Here is a 22,664-nt window from a genome sequence, read left to right on the forward strand (position 1 = left end):
GACATAGTAGCAAACCTGTATACTGAATAGTTCTCACTGTTAATTTTTTTGCCTCATAATTATAAATTTACATATAAAATAGTTAAAAACTAGTGAACAAATTCTTTTGAGAACAATTTCTTTTATAAGAACATTTACTGAGTCTTTAAGTTGAAGAAGATAATTAGGTTGCAAATTGGAATAGTTTCCAACTTCCTGACATATTGATAGGATTTCCAACATCGTAGCTTAAATGAAAGTGCCAAGTTGTCTATGTCTGATGCCCAGAGTTCAGTGTTGCACTGATGGTAAGTGTTGGTCTCTATTCTAAAAGTGGAGCTAAAATAGAGTTTAGTGTTCTAGCTTTTGTGCCAATTTGAGTACTGTAAATATATATTTACACAAGTCTATCGCCAGCTTTTATTTTACAACCTACTGTCTTTAATCACAGTGACCACTTCCTTATGTCTTACTGTATTTGATTATATTTCCCGACACACCCTACAATGTTATCATACAGGATTATCAGTTACATTTCATGCTGAAGCAGTGTTAACTTGTATTTTACTTGCTTTGTTGACACCTCTAGTCAATGCTGGATATTTTCCTCCCTTGATTGTTCATTCCTGACTGGGTTTCCCTCTAACTCATTGTCTTATTTTCTCCTTGCATTTGAAAGTGGGCACACTCCAGTTTCCTATTTCTAGCTCCATGCTCTGCTTTATTTCTGTGTGTATAGCTGCAGTCTGCCTGTCTTGTGAATACTTCGGCACTGCCCATAGCCCAAGTTTGTTTCTAAGTTTAAGGCCCTTAATTGGAATTCCTCAATGTATCTGTGACAAATCCAATGATAAATTAGTCCTTCTATTCCCTATTTTCTTCGCCTATCCTAATGCAGAGTAGCACTATTCTTCAGCCAGAGTAAAAAGTCCTGGATTCATCTTATTTGTCTCTCTCCTTTTTGTGTCTCCATCAACAAGTCCTATCCATTTTATCCCACTGATGTTGCTCTGGCAGCTGCTTTAGCCCAAATCAGCTTTCATATCCTATTCCGATATTATAGTCACCATTTACCCTTCTCTATACCTTTCTCTCTATTCATTTGCCATGGGAATTCTAGCTGAAATGACCATTTAATTATGACACTCCTTTGCCTAATGCTTGGCTAGCTGCTCCTTGCTGCAGAGGGAAGCTCAGGTCCTTTGTTTATGTATACCCTTTGTAATCTAGCCATTTTGTAATGCTGACAATTTCTTGAACTCAGAGTGTCAGTTCTCCAGAGAAACAGAACCAGTAGACTGTATACATCCAGAATGAGACAGATTTGTTTTGATAGATTGGCGTCTGCAGTCGAGGTGGGGGCAGTTTGGAGAGGAGATGGCTGGCATGCTGTTCACTCAGGGAGGAGTTGATGGGGCAGGCCCCTGCCTCTCTAGAACCCTTGCTTCTGCAGTTAAAACCTCTTACTTGAGGCAGTCTGCTGATGTAAATGATAAACCTTCCCAACACTATCTAGGTTGGTGTTGAACCAAAGCCTTGGGTATAATAGCCTAGCTAAGTTGACATACAGTTAACCATTCAGTGTTGACCTCCACTTTGCTTATGGTCTTATTTCTGGACAAGTTGCCCTGACAACTAGTGTGGTATCCTCTGGCCACCTGGAAACCTGTCTCTTATCTTTGCCTGTCTTGCCCTTTTCAGTCAGTATAGCATTTCCTTTTCTGTTCTGCTTGACTGGAAGTTACCTGTATTACAGTTACCTTGCTGTAATCATTGTTTCCTTGCCTTAGTCACTTTGCATATGTCTCAAGGGCAAATCTTCTGTTTTGTTTACATTCACCATGCAGTAAGCAGAGTGGGATGCCTGATACTTGTATAATAACTGAGTGAATGAATGAATGGTGATGCAAGGTCCAAAAGGCCTGAGGCAGGGCTTGAATGGAAGCTGTGGAAGAGGAAGGTTTTAAGTCATCTTTGAGTTAGGGCACAGAGTGAGCTGTAGGTTTCATGGGAGCCTATGTAGGTAGATTCCCAGGGAAATTGCTGTGTTTTTATTAGAGAGGATCAGAATGAGCCCCAAGAATCTATGAGCTCAGTCTCAGCATACATCTTCCAGAAGTTCTGGTTAGTGACTTCTAGAGAATTAGTGCTCTTTGGTGCTGTGATTCCCTAACTGCAGCTCAGTGTGTTGGGTGTTTCTTGCCCACCAGCCCATGCAGAACCTTGTCCACTTGTTTTCCTTACCGTGGAGAATAACACAGGTGGAACAGTCCATGATTTTTATTTACATTAACTGTTTGTGAAAGCTGGTCTCATTATGCTCTTCAGCTTTCACTCTCTTGTTTTGTCCTTAATTAAGGAGCTGCCTTTTAAAGTGGCAGCACCAGATTCCCTGTTGCTCTATTGATAGTGACTACAGTTTGAAGTTTCTTTTCATTCTGTGTGGCACTGTGAGAAAGTAGTTTGTTTTGTTTATTTAGCATTTCCATAATGTGAAAAGTTTCTATTTTTTTCCTCTCATACTTTACAGTTCACCAATTGTGTTGCTGAAAAAAAAAACATTTTGGATACAGTTTAATTTTATTTCATTTAATTTTTGAGAATTTTAAATGTGAATACTGTGTTTATATCATTCCCATTCTCTTTTCTCCTTCTTTCAATTCCAAATTCTGTGTTCTTCCTGTTTCTCAAATTCACAGATCCTTAGTCTTTAATTGTTCCATATATACATTTAGAAATTTATAAATCACTCTCCTGAGTTCCTTTAGTGGATTGAACTCAGGGCTTTACACATGCTAAGCATGTGCTCTTCCACTGAGGAATGTCTCCTGACCCCCAGAAATCACAGTCTTTATGGTGATTTCACAGCTTTTATTTCCTTGTCAAACATACATTTGGCATGCAATTTTCAGAGAATATGTAAATTCTTTCAGGTGGTCTTTTAGATGCTATTTGGACCCATGTTTCTGCCTAAGTTCGGGAGGATGGTAAATTGTCCACATGCAAACATTCATATGCATTCATATTTAAATCCTGGAGGAAGGACTTGAACTCCAACTTTCCAAGTAGAAAATAACTAAAACTAGAGCCACATAAGAAGTCAGTAGTTGAGGTATTGCTGTTTCATAATTGAATCCGCATGCTTTGAAAAGCCGAGCTTGGGCTGGCAGGCCTTTTTTTCATCACTCGGAAAATGTCACCTCTAGTTGGCTTTTTAATCAATTGAATTACAGAAAATGGTAACACAGGTTCTCAATGAAAAATAAGTAGGCACTATAATATTAACCTCCACATAGCTTCTCTATATTTATTTAATAGAATGAGCTACATTGTAATTCAAAAGGGATGGGTTAAATTATTGCCCATTGTTGAAACGTCAGTTAGATTTTACGTGATTTTACTGGGAAAAGTGACAGGAAAAGTTATAGTTTTCACATGTCTATATATTAGGGTTTACAGGAGATCTTAATTGTGGTTAAGTCCACTTTGGGTCACCTAAATGATGAGAAGTCATGGACCTGGTAGCCACCCTTTAAAAAATAGAATAAATATTTCCTGGGACTTTAAAATTCTGTAGTGGTTTTCCAGAGTAATTTTCTCATCCTATACCATGGATTATTGTGGGATGATAACGTGAAAGCACTTTTCCTTTCCAGTCTGTTGTGTCTCTTGGGAGCTTTACAACTTTTTCCATTACAGTTTTGGTGGTAGGTGGGTCTCACTAGAGAGGGTAGAGTTGTTTATTTGAGTGTGTATGTATACACACACACACATGTATATGTATATATAATATATATTATACTAAATATATATGTATATATAAAAACGTACCAGACAGATACTACCATTGAATTGACCTTGTTTAAACTTAAAATGCAAATTAAAGTATCCAACTGGGAAATCAGGAATTCATATTATGAGCTTATGGAGGACATTTTATATCTAAACCTTAGTGTTAAAATGAAGACTGGGGAGAAAGCCACCTATGTTGTATCATGTTATAGTCATGTTGCTTTCTATCTATCTTTGGAATGATAAAACCTCTCTGAAGTATCCTTCAGTGACTTCCTTTCTTATTTCATTGGTATGTACTAACAACCTGGCCTTTCCTAACCCATCCATTTAACAGTCATTCCTTGATAGGAGCTGGGAGCTGGGAGCTGGGAGCTGGGAGCTGGGAGCTGGGAGCTGGGAGCTGGGAGCTGGGAGCTGGGAGCTGGGAGCTGGGAGCTGGGAGCTGGGAACTGGGAACTGGGAGCGGGACTTGGATAGAATGGTTAAACATGATAATTTGTTAGAAAGCCTCATAGTCACAAATCCTGACTAATAGTTTTTGTACTAATAACTATATTTCTTAAGCACTTTCCATGTGTCAGGATGCATTCTAAGTTCCTTGTTAGAGTAATTTTATTTGATCTATCTTCTACAATACTAAGGTAGGTATAGAAACAGGCAAGTAGAAGTGAATTTGGCTGGCTTTGAACCACAGACCTGGGATTCCAACCCTGAGTTTGTTTTCATCCCCAAAATGCAGCCCATAGAAAATAGCAAATATGCTAAATTGGTAGGTAGAAAACTGAGTTATATGAAACTCCTGTTACTTTATAGTAAACAAGAATGATTACCTTTTTCACTGATTATATGGCATACTAGGGTATAAATAATGCTATGTTTTCTTGTGTTACTGGGTTATTGGGCTCTTGTGTTTTGACTTCATGAGTATGGCTCATGTTGGTAGCATGAACTGAAGCTCTGAGATATGTGATCACTGTTTTCTCTGAAGTCACTTGAAGTGCATTAAATACTGTGATAATTGTGTAAATAATGTGATAGTATGTTCAAGGTAGGGTTTCCTCTGGGCCTTTAATTTACTGTGTCCTTTAACCAGCCCCCACTATCCTGTTTTTAGAAGTTTTAATAAATGCATGTTTCATTTTTCTAAATCTGCTTTTCTTTTCTTTCTTTTATAACAATTGTATTTATTCTTTCTTCCTCACTTCGTGCATGCGTGTATGCAGTATGTATATGTTCTGTGATACCATAGAACTTGTACACAGGCCACAGGACAGCTTTCAGGAGCCAGTTCTCATTCTCTTCTGACTCAGGTTGTCAGGCTTGCATAGTAAGCTCTTTTACCCTCTGAGTCATTTGCTATGCCTAATGAAGTTTTTCATAAATTTCATCTTTTAATCATGTGATAATATTGTGTACATGAAGTATGTATTAGATACAGGATGCGAATCATGTCTTTTATTCTTTTCCTTAGTACCTGCAGCCTTTCAGATGTCATATGTGTTGACACCTGTAGTTGTGAAACAGTTAACTAATGGACTGCTCTCTGCTGTGTAGGACTGCTCCCCCTAGAGGGGGAAGATGAGCAAGCCACACAATTAGTCAAATTTCTGAGGCAACAAACCATTATGTCTTATTCTGTGGCTCAGACTTTCGATTTTCTTTACTTGTAGCATCTTCTTTCATGTAGCCCTCTGGCTCACTGTGAAGCTACCAATGTCCCTTTATAGTTAGAAAGAGAACAAATCTGAAGCCTTCCTGTCATATGTGTGTGTGTGTGTGTGGGGGGGTAGGTGTGTGCGCGCTCTAGATGCTGCTATCATTTAAAATACAAAGTGTTTAACACCAGCAAATTAAGAAGTAATATCAAGAGTAGAAAATCATAAAAGATATTAATATTGAGTTGTATTACTTATTTAAATATTTTCTGTAATGAACTGGCAATCAGTTGGAGAAAGAGGAACACTATTAATAGTTGTGGAGATGAAAGTCTAAAATAGTGATCTCGGAGCAATAGCGGTGGCTTCTTCACTAAGCTTGAGATAAAGATGAGTAAGATTCCTACTCTAGCAACAGTGCTGGGTCAGGTAAGAAGTGTTGCTAGCAGTCAGTTGCTGGGTCATTAGCAACAGTAGGCAGTCTCACCACAATACTTACACCTCCATTTCTCCTTAAATAAGGAGGGGGATAGTGAGTTTTCTGATACACATTTTATAATTTTCTTACTGTAGTCCAGTCTTAAAGATTCAGTGATATTTAACAACAGTGTGCAGGTTTTACTTAAAGAATCGCAAAACATGGTCTAAAATTAGAGCTTTTGTGTTTCCATATCTTGGGATACTGTTTTCTGGTATGTTTTTATTTCCCTTTGGGCAACGGAACTGTTTCAGCTTTGTTCCTATAAATTTATGCCAGAATGTTTTGATTATTATGTAGAGTTCCTTCTAAGCATCCAACAACCAAAGATCCATGGACTAAAATTCACCATTATCATCTCTGTATTGTCCCGTAAAGTTGTAGGAAAGTGGTACAGACACCATGCACAATACTCTATTGCTATGTGTGACTGTTAAGTGTGTGCATTGGGAATAGTAGCTTGTATTGAAAGATTGGCCACTGCTCTGAAAATTATTCTTGAATAAATTATTTAACCTTTCTTTGTTACAGTTTTGCCATCTCTGAAATCTGGGCTACTGAGTGCTGATAAGCTAACCATGTTATTCATTTGTAATGCCCTGGAGGCAGAACTGACTTCCTGAAAGTGGAGTCCTTTATGATCTGGGAAAGGGAGTGTCTGTCTTTCTTGCCTCACTTCTCCTGCTCAAACATTTTGCATGCCTGGACTAATACTGCCTCATAACATAGATAAGCACATATGTATTCAACTTCCTGGTTATTCAGATCCTATTTAATTAATTATTTAAATATTATATTTATGCATATGTATGTGTGTCTATGTCTCTGAGTGCTGAATATGAGTGGATGAACACGTATGAGGCCAGAAGAAGGTGCTGGATCCCCCAGAGCTGGAGTTATAGGCAGTTTGAACTACCCAAGCTAGGGTGTCAGGTCATCTAGAATAGCAAGCACTCCTAACCACTGATATATCTTTTTAGCCCTTGAAATCCTACTTAAAAAAAAAAAAGTCCATTTTTAATCTCCCCCGAGGAATTTATTGGTATGACAACAACCTCTTGTAATCCTTAGAAAATTGCCTGTATCTTGTAGCCTTTTCAGAAGAGCCTTCCAATGGATAGGACTTCTCTTTAGAGGGGAAACAGGGCTGTATGTGAGACTTGGCTTTATTTTATACTATGATGATATATTAAAGGCTCTTGGGGATATATTCATTCCTTCAACAAATATTTATTGAGCATTTACTAGGTGCTAGAAACAGTTTCAAGAATAATGGTGGCAAATCAAGGGATAGTTTAAATCTAAAATAAAATTTGTTTTATTGTAATTCTAGGCCCAGAGCTTATAGCAAGTAAGGTCAGTATTTTATTTTTCTCATTGTTCTGTGCACCCCCCAAATCCCTTTTCGCCCGCGAATAAGGACAGGAGGCAATAATCGGGTATACTGCAAATGAGGATTTACTTCTTGTCACGGTAAAGTGGAAAGACGGAAGAAGCCGGAAGTGGCCTAGCTTAAATACACCCTAGAGTGACGTATTCACTTCTGATTGGCTGTTCGTTCACCACCCAATATTACGCCTCGGGATAGGCCAGTGACTTGGCGGTCTTTCTGCCTAGCAGCTGCGCAGTTAATTGTTTACAAGTGGGAAGACACTCGGCCAGCGCCATCTTGAAATGGAACATATTGATTGCGGCTCCCTACATCTCATGACATGGACAACCAGTGAGTTGTTTACTGTTCTCGTTAGGGTTACTATTGCTGTGCTGAAACACCATGTCCAAAAACAACTTAGGGAAGAAGGGATTTATTTCATTTGTAGTTCTATATAACAGTTCATCACCGAAAGCAGTGAGGGCAGGAACTCACGCAGGGCAGGAACCTGCAGGCTGAAGCTGATACAGAGGCCATGGAGTGGTGCTGTACACTGGCTTGCTTTACATGGTTTGCTCAGCCTACTTTCTTATAGAATCCAGGACCACCAGCCCAGGATGGCACTACCCACCATGGGCTAGGCCCTCTCCTATTGATTATTAATTAAGAAAATGCTCTGCAGGCTTGCATACAGCCAGAAATTATGGAGACATTTTCTTAATTGAGGTTTTCTCCTTTCAGGTGACTTCAGCTTATGTCAAGTTGACATAAAATTGTCCAGCACACTTACTGTTTATCTTTTCTTCCCTGTAAGCACAATTACTATATTATTATTGTTATCATCATCATCAATCATTATTATTTAGAAATCTGATCATACATGGTTAAAAGATGGCATTTTCAGTTTCTTCAGTAGCTATTGTTATTCTGTGTTGAATTTGGGCTAATGATTATAAGAGAAAGTATTTTATAGAACTTCTGGAAAAGGATGTTAGGAGATTTGCCTTCTTTTATCTTCTTCTTTTGCTACCTCATATGTGGTTGGGATTTCTGGATCACAGGATTAAGTACTCTGAGGCTAGAAATAGAAAGATAGTCACTGATAATTTTTGACCCAGAGATCAATAGCTGTGTACTGGCCAATTATGGATTTTTTTATATGGCTGAGGTTGAGTTCTTATATATAACTACTTGTGAGAGCAAGCTTCTATTTTCTTTTCCTCCCTCCCTCCCTCTCTCTCTCCCTCCCTCCCGCCCTTTCTTTTATGTTGTGTTTTTTGTTTTGTTTTTTGAGACAGGGTTTCTCTGTGTAGCCCTAGCAGTCTTGTTACTCACTATGTAAACTACACTGGCTTTGAACTTACAAAGATCTGTCTGCCTTTGCTTCTCAAGTGCAGGTATTAAAGGCATGTGCCACCATGTGTGTAATGTAAGTGCCTGTTTTCATGGTTCTCTCTAACCTCAAAGCATGACTGAATATTTTCAGTCAGCTGATTCTAGGAGTGGGGTTCTTAATGTACTGTCCTTTCTTTATGATTTTGGTGGTTTGGTAGTGTCATTGCAGATTGTAAGTAAGGAGATGCTCAGATTAATAATGGATTGTCAGCTGGACTACTCCTAAACAAACATGCTAGGAAATATTATACAATGAAGTCTAAGCTTTACTCTCCAGATTAGCAGCACTGGCCAAAAACCTAGGGATTTCTTAGGAATTTCAAGGCTGTTCTTCAGACATAGTAAATTCGAACTCAGAGTGGTGAACACAATTTGTATCTTAATGAGTAATTTGGATGTTGGCTAAAGTATAATGATCACTGTTGTATTGCAGAGATGTAGATTATTGGTAGAGCTTTTATTTTCCTAGCATGTTGAAGGCTCAATTCCCAGCATTGCAAAACAAGCAAGCAAGCAAACAAACAAACAATCAACAAACAAAATATCAGTCAATCATCACCACTATCACCACCTCCTCTTCCTTCTCCACTACCACAACAGCAGAAAGAAAGCATTGCTTTGATCTCTGCATTCAAAGAATGTGATATGCTCGTGGTTGGGGAACAGTGGTTGGGTCGGTTTGAAGGTGCTGAGAATGACCACTCAACTGAGTTCAGCTTGTTTCTCCATATTTATTACTAAACAGATGAATGAGCACTTCAGAAAACAGAAAGATTCATGCAGGAGATGAGCATACTTGCCAGGCAGTGGGAATACCTTGCAGTGTCTCCTAGGATCTTCAGAGACACCCTTAAGTTTGTCAGTTAATATAGCCATGGAGATGAAAACCCAGTACCATGTAGAGTCAAAGGAATGTACACTTTGCTTCAAGAGGAAAATCTGATACCGTATTTATATATTTCTGCTTTTAGTGTTCCTTGATATAACTGCAAAACCATTTCAACAAAAATGGACAAATTGCTTGAAAAAGACAGCTTGTCCAAATTGATTCATGAGAAATAGAACATATATGCTGTAGTGCATCTATTGAAGAAATTGATGTCATCCAAAACCTGTCTCACACATATAGAAAAGCCCAGTGAACAAAAAACAGTCCAGTACTTCTACTGAAGATTGCTTGCTTCTACTGAACAATGACAAGGGAGTCAGATGCCGGAGTTGAGAATCGCAGGTGTAAAGGTACCAGCCTAAAATCCCGCCTGATAAAGTGTCAGTGTTTAGATGCCACATCATTAAAGATCCATGAGAATTTGGTGAGCTGTTTGGGCATTATTCTAAAACAAGTGGAAACAAGCACAAGCTAATTAGAAGAGATTTATGGCCTGATTCATGACTCAGCAACCCTCAGTTGCTGTGTGGTTGGTGGGCTGTAGAAGGCAACAGTGGACAGATGCTTTTAGAATGCTTTGGTAACTTGGACCTGAGGGCATGGTGAGAATGGTCTAATTTGGTATATGCCTCTGAGGCAGAAGCCTAATGGTAGCCAAGACTGATGTTGGATGCATGATGGAGAAACTAATACATGTATCCTGGAACTCATAGGATGCTGTGAAGGATAAACCTAATCAAATATCTAAGACCCTAGTTTTGTAGCTGGCTGGCATATACTTCCTTAGGAATATGTTATTTAGATTAAGAAGGTTTTGACACTCAGTTTGTACAAAGATACTCATTCTCTATAGCAGAACTTTCTGGGATCCACCAGCAATATAAATAAGACATGGAGGCTGCTAATAAAGTTTAAAGCTTAGGCCTTTTGCTGGGGCAGTTTCCCAGCTAGCTTATCTAACTTAATCCTACTATCTAGCCTAAGACCTACAATGTGTCTAGCTATCTTTCTGCTCTGCTCTGGTTTGTGTCTGTTCCTTTCTGTGTTCAATTCTCTCCTGATTTCTTTCCCCTGAGTCACTCTCTGCCTGGAAGTTCTGCCCCTTTCCTTCTTGCCCAAACTATTGGCTGTCAGATCTTTATTACAACCAATCAGTAGAGAGACAACCTCTGATACATTTCTAGATTGCCTTTATGCAGGTGAGGAAGGACAAGTATTTACAGTTATGGGCCATAGAAATGACAGTACCAGAATCCTGCCAGCACTTAGCTCTCTGTTGGTATAGTATTAACAATTGAGACTACAGAAACAGAGACACACCTTTACACAATATGAAGGAAGGTTACCTCAACAATTCTTAGGGCAAATTGTATGTCCTTCTCTTACCTCTAAGGAAAAAGCAAAACACAGGTCATAGTTTTATCTTAATAATAATTTTTATTTTCCTAAAAATATTTACTTTATGACAAAGTTATGTGATCACTTAAGTTACTTTGTTTCATTTGTTGTGAAGATGTTTTTTCCACGACCCTCCTGCCTCCCAAACTTCTGCCTCACTACATGACTTTTTGTTGAAGTACACCTATCTACTAAGAAAATATGGCAAAGCCACTGGAGTCAGCCTCAGCCATTTACAGTTCTGTACTATACAAATTAGAAGCTGTTTTAAAAGCACAATTCTTTTAAAAGTTAACCACTTTCCATATCATTATAGAAAATGTTGTTTTAAAACTATAAGTCTTGACATAGAAAACAAAAACTGTAGTCTAGATGTCATAGCAGTGTTCATACTGAGCGTTCACAGGGGCCTACTGTCCCATCCTAAAGAAACTTGGCATTTGTCTAAGAGTAAGTCAATAACAGGAACTCAATCATAAATGCCTTGGTTTCCTGCAAATGTATGTGTCTCAGCTGCTGACTCTCACTAGGTACAAGTTTAAATAACAGCTGGCTGTAAGGCCTGACAGGGAAGGCAGTATTATTCTCAAGTTGGAGAATTGTTTTTCATAAATTTCTTTTCCTACATATTTTTTTCCAATTTTACCATCATTTTTCATTTTAATATTGAACAAATGTCTTCATAGTGACAGGAAAAACTACGTTGAATCAATAAATGTTCAGTTTCTACCAGCCCCCCAGTGGCCTAAAATAGCTCTATTACATAAGCATCAGCCTTTTATTAATTGGACAGGCCTTCAAAAAATGAGAGAAAGTAATTTATGTTGGCAATTTGATTAACAGGCTTCCTATGAACACACATTCCTATAAAGTTAACAAGTATGAACTATTCAAGACACACAAGAACAGTATACAAAACCTTTCAAATGAAAATCAAGCATGGCTCTCAGGGTAAATGGGGTGCTCAGCCCTCATTCAAGCACTGTTGGTACTTTGCTCAGGGTGACTTTCTCCAGACCCTGTCAAGTGTTAGAGGCCAGGCTTGCTTTTCCTATCATCTCTATGGGAAGCACTTTAATTTCATCTTGGCTATAGTATGAATTGAAGGACAATCTTGTCTTTCTTAGATTAGGAGGGGTTTCAGAGCAGAAGGTGCCTGTTTTATTCAGGGTCACAGCCTCCTGGACCTCATGCCCATGCCAGAACATACCAGAACATAAGCTACAAGGCCAGTCTCAGAGCCTGCAACTTCTGTAACTGTTCCTGGTTACCAGTTCCTGGATTCTCAGGCTAAAGTAAACAGGGATGCAGAACTTGTAAATGTTTGAGTTGAAATTAAACATTCAAGTACACATAGTGTTAGAAAAGATTGTTTGTTGGGAGGGAGGAGAGAAGGAGGAACTTGGCAATATCATTACATGACTGTTAAGGTCACTTCTAAATTACCCAGAGCCAGGCAACTAGGTGCAAGTCTTACTTTGTCATAATGGGATTGTTTATTATAAGGTTACATACGTAAACAGTAGTAATAGTTGAATGAGGTAGCATTGGAAAAATGCTAAGTCGAGCACAAACAAATATTAGTTTTTCCCCTCTAAAACTCGTTTCTGTAAACTTTAGACTATTTTAAACTTTTTCATCTCTTTTCAGTCTTAAAATATTTAAGTATTATCTGTGTGATCATCTCACTGTATGTCATTACATTGAGTTGAACAGTTGAGGATTCAAGGGGAGAACTTGGTCACGGCACGTTTATCACATGAAGCTAAAGACATTTTAGTCTTTGGCTCCAGGAGGCACTGGAGAAGCCCTGAAGAGCTTTGCATTCTCCCCTATAGGTATATTTATTTATCTCTTCCATTAGTTCATGAACACTTTGCTTGAAGTATTTGAGGAATAGTTATATAAAATCAGTATTGCTTAATTGGCACACCAGAAGTTAGGCAGAAAAATTTAAGAGCTTGTTAATGGTAAAATGGAATTATTGTTGAAACTGGGAAAGGCTGTTCATGTGTGATTGTATGAGGGAAGACAAGTCTATTGGAAATGTCTATGTTATGCTGAACTTTAAGAATAAACTCACAAAATCAGTTTATGAAAACTACAATTACCACTAACATATGATTTGTATTTATTCTTTATAATATATAAAGATTAAAACCATATGAACTCTCCATATTTAGCATTGTAGATTCATAAAATTGACAGTGTATGCTCCATTTGATCTTGAGTTCAGACAGGTATTTGTTACTATGTTCAGTTGTTTACTAATTAATTTGCCCAGTTTTAATTTAGTATGCAGTGGTAGGCTGTAACCAGGCTACTGGCCTGATAACCATGTTACAGCATCCATCTTAGATTATGGAACTATTGATCAAGAAATCTATCTACAGTATCAGATTCTTGAGCTATGGGTATCAGAATATTTTGGAGTTCTTGCTCCAAGGCTGCTGCACTAACTGACATATTCTGTGGTTGCCTATAGGAAGTACCAGGAAGTGCCAAAGAACTACACCCTTTCTCTCATGGGTACACATATTTGTTGCAAGAATCTATGCCCCCTGTCTTTTTTTTTTTTTTTTTTTTTTTTTTGCTTGTTTGTTACATTTGAATATCTGCCATTTTATGCAATGCCTCTTTAGGAAAAGTCTTTTTGACGATGTCATCTTTTTATTTATTTTTATCTATTTGAAATGCTGTATATTTTAATCCCTGGTAATATTCTTGGTTTGGAGATCTTCTCAAATATTAATTAGCCATGCTATTCAGTGTTGACATTGCATCTCCAAAGCTATTTTTGTTGATTGTGGCAGAACACAATTATAAGTGACCAATACATAGAATTTTTTGAATAGAAATTGAATTAGCTTGTAGCCAGGGTATTGTACTAGGTTATTTGGAAGAAGATTTTAAATGAAGTGTATGACTGTTTTACTTGCATACATGTCTGTGTAGCACTTACATTCCTGATGCCCTCAGAGGCCACAAAAGGGCAGCAGATCCCCTAGAACTAGAGTTACGTTTAGTTATCGATTACCATTTGGATGCTGGGAATTGAACCCCAGGCCCTCTGGAAACGTAAGTGAATGGTTTTAACCACCAGGCTATCTCTCTAGCTCCCAAAGAATTCTTTTTTGAAGTGGTGTCATAGGACATGAAAGTGAGGACAAGAGACAGCAGTCTAAAGGAGGTGTAACAGGCAGCAGACTGTGTTCTAGGAAGGCTTTCATTGCTGCATTGTATATAGAAGGAAACAAAGTGAAGACAGTGTGAGTGTGTGTGTGTGGGCATTGAAGGGAGAAAGTAAGCAGGAGCCATTTTATGATGGGTGTTGTAAGCCATATTATTATTTACATTTTAACATTTGGTTTACGTTTTATAGAGATGTCTGGCTCCCTGGGAGTTGGGCTAGAGAATAAATTTGCTTTGGGTTCCTGTTAAGACTTAACAAACTTTAGTGTAATACTTAAATTTTTATTGTCATTCATGAAACTAAATTTTTTTTAATTGAATGACTTTTAGGAAAATGTTAAGTGTTGAATAAACAATATGTATTGTGGATATAATAGTTAAAACACAAAGTCAGTAGCCTTAATTTTTTTTAGCCTTAATTTTTTTTTGCCATCATGTTCAATGAACAGTGCTGTATTATAAAGTCTTTATGGAGAAGGAAATTAAATTTTCGAATATTATAGAGTAGAGAGGTGAGTAGATGACTTGAAATTAAAGATACAGGGCTGGTAAGATGGCTCAGAGGGTAAAGTATTTGCTGCCAAGAATGATGACCAGAATTTAATCCCTGGATTAAGTGGTGAAAGCAGAGAATTTGGCTTCTGCAGTTTGTACTCTCTCTGTCTCAGTCTCTGTCTCTGTCCCTCTCCCTCCCTACTGCAAGCACCCCACCACCACCACAGGATGTATAGAAAACAAAGAGCTTTAAAGATATGAAGAGATTCAACTTTGTGACTAAGGATACTAGTTTCTCACCAGCGTATGGATCTTTGTAGGTAAAGCAAAACCAATATCAAGCCTGAATTAATTACTTCTCCTTTCTGCCCCTCTTATTTTTAGGTAGTCCCAGAGATGAGTCTCTTTTTGGCTTACCCCTGGTCTCAGACTCTGCCTCTAGCGGCTGCTTTCTTTAGTGTATTCCACAAACTTTTATCATATATTTACAGGGAGCATGGGAGTGTATGTGCACGTTTTCAGGTTATAGACAGGGGCAAGAGTGAAAGAAAGGTTAACTCTGTGCAGCATTTCTCTGATAAATGGCACTGTTGTTTGAACCTTCTAATTCTGGTGTGTATTATCTTCCACTAATATTTGTGTTGTATATGTGTTGTTTCCGATCACACCTTGAGAAGGAAGTGCCTTCCATCATTATAGGTGACTGTACTTGGCTATTCATACTGTTCTTTAGACTTTACCACAGCTGTCTTTGATCTCCTAATGCTGGCTGTGTCAAGGAGCACCTGCAATTCGGAAATTTGACAAAATACAGCCATGCTATCCTGTTTAGGGTGCTTCCAGGAAGTAGGATAGTTAGATTTTCACTAGGGTAAATGTCAAGTGTCCATCATGCATTTGATATGCCTACACCCAAGCCAGAGCTTCTCTAGCAACAGTGTTCCCTTGTGAAGTGGAACAGTGTAGAGCCAAACAGGTTTTTTACTGGAAATGTCTTCATTTTTATAGACCTGGCCCCTGAAGTGGTCAGGTTTAGCAACTTTGGAGACCACACAGGGAGTAGAGCTGTAAGAACACCTGGCAACAAAGCCCCCTCCTACCAGCCAAATGGTCTTTTCCTGAAACTGTCTACTTTCCTCAGGAAACGAGTCTTTTAATAGCAGTCTACCCTGCACTGAGGACCTGGGCTTTGGTATGAATAGAGAGGCATCCTTTGAAGCCTTCTCTCTATTCAGCATTTCCACTCAATGAGCTATGTGGTCTTTGAATCTCTGGGATGAGTCAGGAATGTGGCATGCTTTGAGAGGAGCCTGGAGGGAAGCCTTTGGCATCTGTGTCTGGTACACATCCCAGTACATCCAGAGGTGGGAGTAGAGCTTATAATGGTTATGTGAGCTTCCTAATTGCATTTCTTTAATGTGGAGTTTATTGATTCTACACTGAAGAGGAATGAGGGAGTTGTAGGAGGCTATAGATTGCTGTAGACTTCACCTACTTAATAGTTCAAAGGCTTACCTTGTTCTTGGCTTTTCAAAAGATTGTTTTGAGCATATATTAATTATATATACTAGTAGGCTTCATTATAGCATTTTCATAATGTACATAATGTATTTTAATGATATTGACCCATTATTCTCTCTTGTCTCCTTTCCTACTCCTTCTAGTCCCATTCCCTTTCCTACTTATCTACTTTATTTCATATTGTGTGTTTGTTCCTCTGTGTGTGTGTGTGTGCATGATGTTCATGATGTTCATGATATGCCAGGTGTATGTAAATGACTTTTACTAAGGTTGCTTGCAGGAGCATGTGTTTCTTTACCAGTGGTTGTACTACTGAATAATAATACCTATCTCTTATCAACCTTTACCTTTGTATAAATCTTCAGGTATGGAGGCACGTAAGTTCGCTTCGCCTTCTTCAATGACAAGGTGTTGGCAAGGCCCAATCTTGGTGCAGATACTCATAGCTACCAACTGCCATGTTATACCTGAAAGTCAGTGTTTTACATTTCTACTTTCTTCAGTTCTCACATTCTTTCTCCCCCATCTTCCTTGTTTTTCTCTGAGCATTGGAGAGCATGATGTAGATGGGCCATTTATTTCTGACACTTAACAGCCTTTTCTTTTTAGTACTTTGACCAGTTATGAGTTCTTGCAGTTACCATTGCCCATTGTGAAAAGAATCTTCTCTGACCAAAGCTGATCACAGAACTATTCTTTGTGCACAAACATAGTTATTTAGAAGGCAGTTTGATAGGCACATCATGTCCATTTAGCAAAACACAGCAATACTTTCTTATTGGGGACGTTTTTTATTGGATATTTTATTTACATTTCAGATGTGATCCCCTTTCTCCATCCCCCCCCCCGGAACTCCCTATCCCATCCCCCCTCCTCCTGCTTCTATGAGGATGTGCCCCCACCCACCTGTCCACTCCCAACTCCTCACCCACGAATTTCCCCACACTGGGGCATCTAGCCTTCACTGGACCAAGGACTTCCTCTCCCACTTATGCCTGACAATGCCATCCTCCCCTACATATACAGCTGGAGGACTTTGACCTCCCAAGCCACAGAGTTTTGACTGGGTTTGTAGTAGCAGACTTAAATTACCTCCTGTGGACTGGACATCAGATCCTGTTAAAAGCAGTTATCTTCTACATAACAGACTTGCCATTATTGCACCAGTAGACTCATCTTGCTTGGACATCCCTAGATTGTTCTAGGGAATCAAATTTTATATTATCAGTACGATTGGATTTGTTATAGGTTTCATGTAAGGGACTCCAGTGCTTAGGCTACTTAAGTTTGAAGACAAAGGTATAAAAGTATGCTTTGAGCCCATTTTTATTCATAAAATGGTTCGATTGACCAAGTAGACCCAGAACTCCCTTGTTTCTCTGGAAGTGTGTGTGTGTGTGTGTGTGTGTGTGTGTGTGTGTGACAGAGAGAGAGAGAGAGAGAGAGAGAGAGAGAGAGAGAGAGAGAGAAAGAAAGAAAGAAAGAAAGAAATTGATTCTGGCTATACTACCTAGGTGACTCTTTAGCTTTTGGATTCAGGCAGTATTCCTGCCTTTGCCTGTCTTAGTGGCTACAGGCAAATGTCCCTGTGTCCAGAAAGAAAGATCAGTGCACTATCTACTTCTGTGTTGCTGACAGGACCATAATCCTTTAGAAGTTAACTTAGCCTTGTCCTGAACTTCCTGGAACTAGGCAAGAAGCAAATAATCCACAGGATATAATATGCTGTTATTTATTTATTAAGAAAATTTTAAGAAAAACTTTTTGAGTTGGTTAGGATTTATGCTGAGAAAATATAACACAACTTGTAGATGCCTAGCATGGATTTTTGGGGAACGTGTTTCCTGAATGCACTCTGAATGCATCTGCATGGTGTTGGGGCTTATGATGCTCGTTGTTTCTGACTTTTGGTAACTGAATCTTCCTTGTGTAGTAGCACTGAAGGCATCATGCTGTATGCACAGGACCCAGTGTTTACCAGTGCTATAGGAAAACAGACCACCAGGTGGCTCCAGTCTGTAGTGTCTGCTGTGTTTAGTCATAATTAAGTTTGGCAGTTGCTGTGCTTCAGATAGGGCATCTGATATGAGCCAATGTCAGAGTTTGTTTGTATTACCACATATTCTTAGGATGCTACAGCAGAATCATCACTGCAGCTAATAATCATCACTGACTGATATTTACAAGGTTTTGACACAGACACCTCTGTTAATACAACAGATTGGACTTTTTTTTTTTTTTCTGAGATAAGTATTAAATCATCATCTTGGAATGTCCTGACAGTTAAAATATATTTATGACTTATTTTGACCTTTAATTTTCACATTTGCAGGTAAAACAAATAAGTATCTATTTCCCCACCTTTTGCAGTATTGGGGTCTGAACCTAGAGCATTATGCATATGATACGGGCAAGCACTAGCTCATGGAGCTTGCTACATCTCTAGCCCTAAGTATGCTTTTTCAATGCAAATTATGAGTTGGTTTATATTGTATCATTTCTATACATGCCTTTTTTTTTTAGAAAATAAAGAAGGTACACTATAGCTAGGAAGTTAACATGTCAGTTTTTATGATTTATTATTCTCTCTTAAAAATTAAGTAGTCATTTATCCCATGGAAAGTTTCTATATAGCTTTCCACTTATGTCAGGAGAAAGTCTGAAAAAATGTTTTTACTTTGGTTTAACATATGTATACATTAAAGTTAAAGTATTCTACCCACTCCCCTCAGCAGACCAAGACATTGTCATTTAGCTTTTTTTATTTTTTATTTTTTAACTTCAGAATCCCTTGAATTAAATATTTTTGGTAAACTTAAAGTCTATCGAAAGTAACATACCTCAAAAATTTGATGTCCACTTTTCTGTTTATTTAGGTCACAGTTTTTAGGCAGAGTCATCCGGCTTTATCACTTCTGTTACAGAATAGGAAACGTCCATTTTCTTTGTATGAAATACAGGTAATTTTTTTGCAGAAAAGTCTTCCCTATCAATTTCATATAAATATAATTATCTTAGAAAAGAAACAAAGGTATTTACTAATGTTATTAAAACTAATGTTTTCTTTTGCTTTAAGATAAAAGTTGATAATTCCAATGACAGTTTAAGAAGTGACTGTGACTAACAGCATTGTGTTTATTAAACATTGCTACTGTACTTGGCAAAAGTAGTAATGTTACAGTGTCTGAACATCTTTATGTATTTCAGTTGACTATACTAATTTTCCTCTTTTATGCATGGCTAGTTAAGTACTAACTAAGAAACCAAAACAATGGATCTTTGTTAAGGTCTTTATATTTGCCAGGGGAATTAATGTGGTTTTAAAGAACTCCTCTGTTCAGACTGTATAAAGGAAGTTGTTTGAATTTTCTCCTTCCTTCATGATTAGGAAAACACAACAACCAAAAAGTGTATGTGTGGTAGCTCTTTCCAATCTTATGGACCCCGAGTTGGCATGTCAATGGAACATTTCATTATAGTGATAAAGGGATTAGGGTTCAGAATGATGATTAATAAAGAAGAGGATAAAATTAGTAGAGAATGCGTTAAGGTACAATTTATTGTTATTATGTTTGTGTATCAGGTTTAAACTACAAGTTTGTGAGTGTTTTATTAAACTGTGTTCAGACAGGGGTGTAGCTCAGCGGCATAGTACTTACATAGCATGTGAGAGATGCTGGGTCTGATCCCCAGTACTATACAGAGATCAACGGTGACAATGTTGTATTAGGAATTAACTTGAATCTTTAAGAATGATGAGGTGGTTTTCCACAACTTAAAAGTCTCACAAGTTTTTTTTTTTTTTTTTTTTTTTTTTGCATCATTAGTATTTTAATGCCATTTCTTGGTATATTGTTTCAGAGATTACTGTGAATTTAAAATGTAATATTTTAACTAAAAGAGAATTCAAATGTGTAGCATATAGAGGGGTCTTGATTGACAGATCCTCCTCCTCTTCAGTCCAAACTGCTGACAAAACTGATTAGGTTAGGATTTCCTGGGATGTGGAAACCAAGTAACTTGACTTGTACCATGACAAATTAAGAAAGACAGGTGATAGTTATAATGGTCTCCCCTTGACTCCTAGAACTTTCACTAAGCTTCCATTCTAGTGTTCATGGGGTCATTTTGTGGGAATTTGCCACTTTTCTGCTTATGGAGTGAAATTTGTAGGTAATAATTTCTTTTCTGAGCTGTGGACTGAACTCAGGGCCTTGTACTCACTAGGCAAGTGTTCCACCACTGAGCTAAACCCCAAACCCCTAGGTAATTTCCTTTACTGCACATTATTTTTTAAAAAGCCTGTTTAATGTTTCTATTACAAAAAAAAAGAGAAACAAAGTCTTTGGTCCTGAGCACTTGCAGATCATGTACTGATGGCAGTGTGTTGCCACCTGGAGCATTTTGGTAATAGGCTTGAAGGCTGGTGGCTCTTCATCTAGTAGTAGTGGTATGTTGGTGGTGTCATAACTTTTCTAAAAAATACTTTTATGTGTATGAATGCTTTGCCTGCATAGATGTATGTGCACTCTGTGCCTTCCTGTTGCCTACAGAGGCTAGAAGAGTGTGTTAGATTCCAATTGGAATTACTGATGGGGTGAGCCACCATGTGGGTACTGGGAATTAATCCAGATTCTTTGCAAGAGCCACACGTGTTAACTGATGAGTCATTTCTCCAGCTTGTGTCATCATTTTTGACATAGTCAAATTTGTAATAAAATACTGCTCACCTTTATTTTTAAGTCACACACTTTGCAATTCATATTTCGTGTCTATGAAAAAACCAAGTTAGTGTCTATTCTCAGACAATACATTCTTTTACTCACATGACTTTTCAGTAAGACTAGTCACAATGAAGTCAGGATAGCCTTAGGTTGTCCTGGATGTCATGAGACCTATATTATTCCTGATTTCCATCCACCAGTACTGTTAGTATCACAGTGATGTGACAGCCAAAATGGTTCCACAAATCCCTAGATTCCCCTTTGGTTCTGGGAATGAAGGCTGTGAGAGCCAGTGGTTAAGCCCAAGGGAATTACTCAGCTGTGCTCCTTTCAGCAGCAAGTTAAGAGCTTTCCCTGAGACTGCAGAGGGAGAGCCAGTCACACATGCTTCCTTCTTTGCGGAACAGCATCTCTGTGTGAGAACGCAGCAGCAAGGTCACCTGGGCCCAAATGGGATTCAGGAAAACATAACCTTCTGTCATTTAAACATGACCCATTTCCCACTTGTCTTTATATTCTCCCTGCATTTGGCAGCCCTTTGGAGTCTTAGCCAAGAGGACATTGACCTCAGGAAGCACTGGGTAGGAATTCTACCTTGATTCTTATGACAAGTGAAACCTTGAGCAGAAATATAGCTTCTTAATCCAGGGTGTCCTCGTCTCTGAAAATGAGGCAAAGAAACAACACACAATTGAGAAACCAGTTTTGTGTCAGAGGTAGTGAGTGCCTAAAGTTTGCCTTTTTCCTCCCTCCCTTCCCCTCTCCCGCCCTCCCTTGCTCCTTCCTAACTTCCTTCCTTCCTTCCTTCCTTCCTTCCTTCCTTCCTTCCTTCCTTCCTTCCTTTTTTCCTTTCTGTTTCTCTTGTCTCTCTTCTCTTCTTTCTTTCTTTCTTTCTTTCTTTCTTTCTTTCTTTCTTTCTTTCTTTCTTTCAATAGTGGCTTGGAGAATAATTTGAGTATTTCCCACCCTTCTTTTACAAAAGAAAATCAGGCAAGCAGCAGATGGAATTAAGGTTCTTCTGATAACTATACTATCTTTGCTCTTTTGTCTAGAAAAAAATACAGAATTCTTGTAGTCCATAATGTCAGATTTTCATTTCATGCTTTTTCTTCCCCCCTTTCTATTTCTTTTTCTTCAGAAATAAATTATGAATTAAAGCATTTTATAGTTGTAATGAAAGTTGCAGGATGAAATTTTATATTGGCCTTCCCGGCTTTTTGGTGGGGGCTGGGAACCGACAGCTGACTTGAGTGCAGGCAGAAGTTCTTGGTATCTGTAAAGCATTACCATTTGATACCACAAACCATCCTATTGCTGGCTGAGCATCATTATTTCCATCCAAAAAACTGCTTGCTGGCTACTCTAAGCAGCCTAGTCATTAGGGAATAATGAGTGGTCCTGGTTACAAAAGGTGTTGAAGCAGAACTGAGTTCTGTGTTGTAGTAATTGTAAACCTCAGGAATCATTAATTTAGAGGCATATCAAAGACATTTCTTACAACCAGTGGAATATAGACTGAGAAGCAATTACTCTAAAATTTGAAGTATGTTTCCAGGACTTCAGAGAGAGGTGCAGTTTCACATTCTGCAAATGCCATCAAAGTGAATATGCTTTGTAAGTGTATTTTGATGGCAAAGGCTACATATTACCAACTTCGGTATGAACAGACACTAAATGCAGTGGCTCCCTTTCTTGGCTTCTTGGGTTCCATCCAGATCTTCTTAGGATTTTTTTTAGGGTAGTACCTGGAGGATCTTTGCCTTTAATAGAT

The 22,664-nt window shown here is 38.3% G+C and overlaps 1 protein-coding gene across 1 annotated transcript in view; it reads left to right on the forward strand.

The window, feature by feature from the left end:
- The window catches only part of Gmds (GDP-mannose 4,6-dehydratase), a 514,073-nt gene that overhangs the window by 22,233 nt on the left and 469,176 nt on the right, over positions 1 to 22,664 (forward strand). The window lies entirely within an intron of this gene.

Source organism: Arvicanthis niloticus, chromosome 8 (assembly GCF_011762505.2).
Source record: "Arvicanthis niloticus isolate mArvNil1 chromosome 8, mArvNil1.pat.X, whole genome shotgun sequence".
Lineage (NCBI taxonomy): Eukaryota > Metazoa > Chordata > Mammalia > Rodentia > Muridae > Arvicanthis > Arvicanthis niloticus.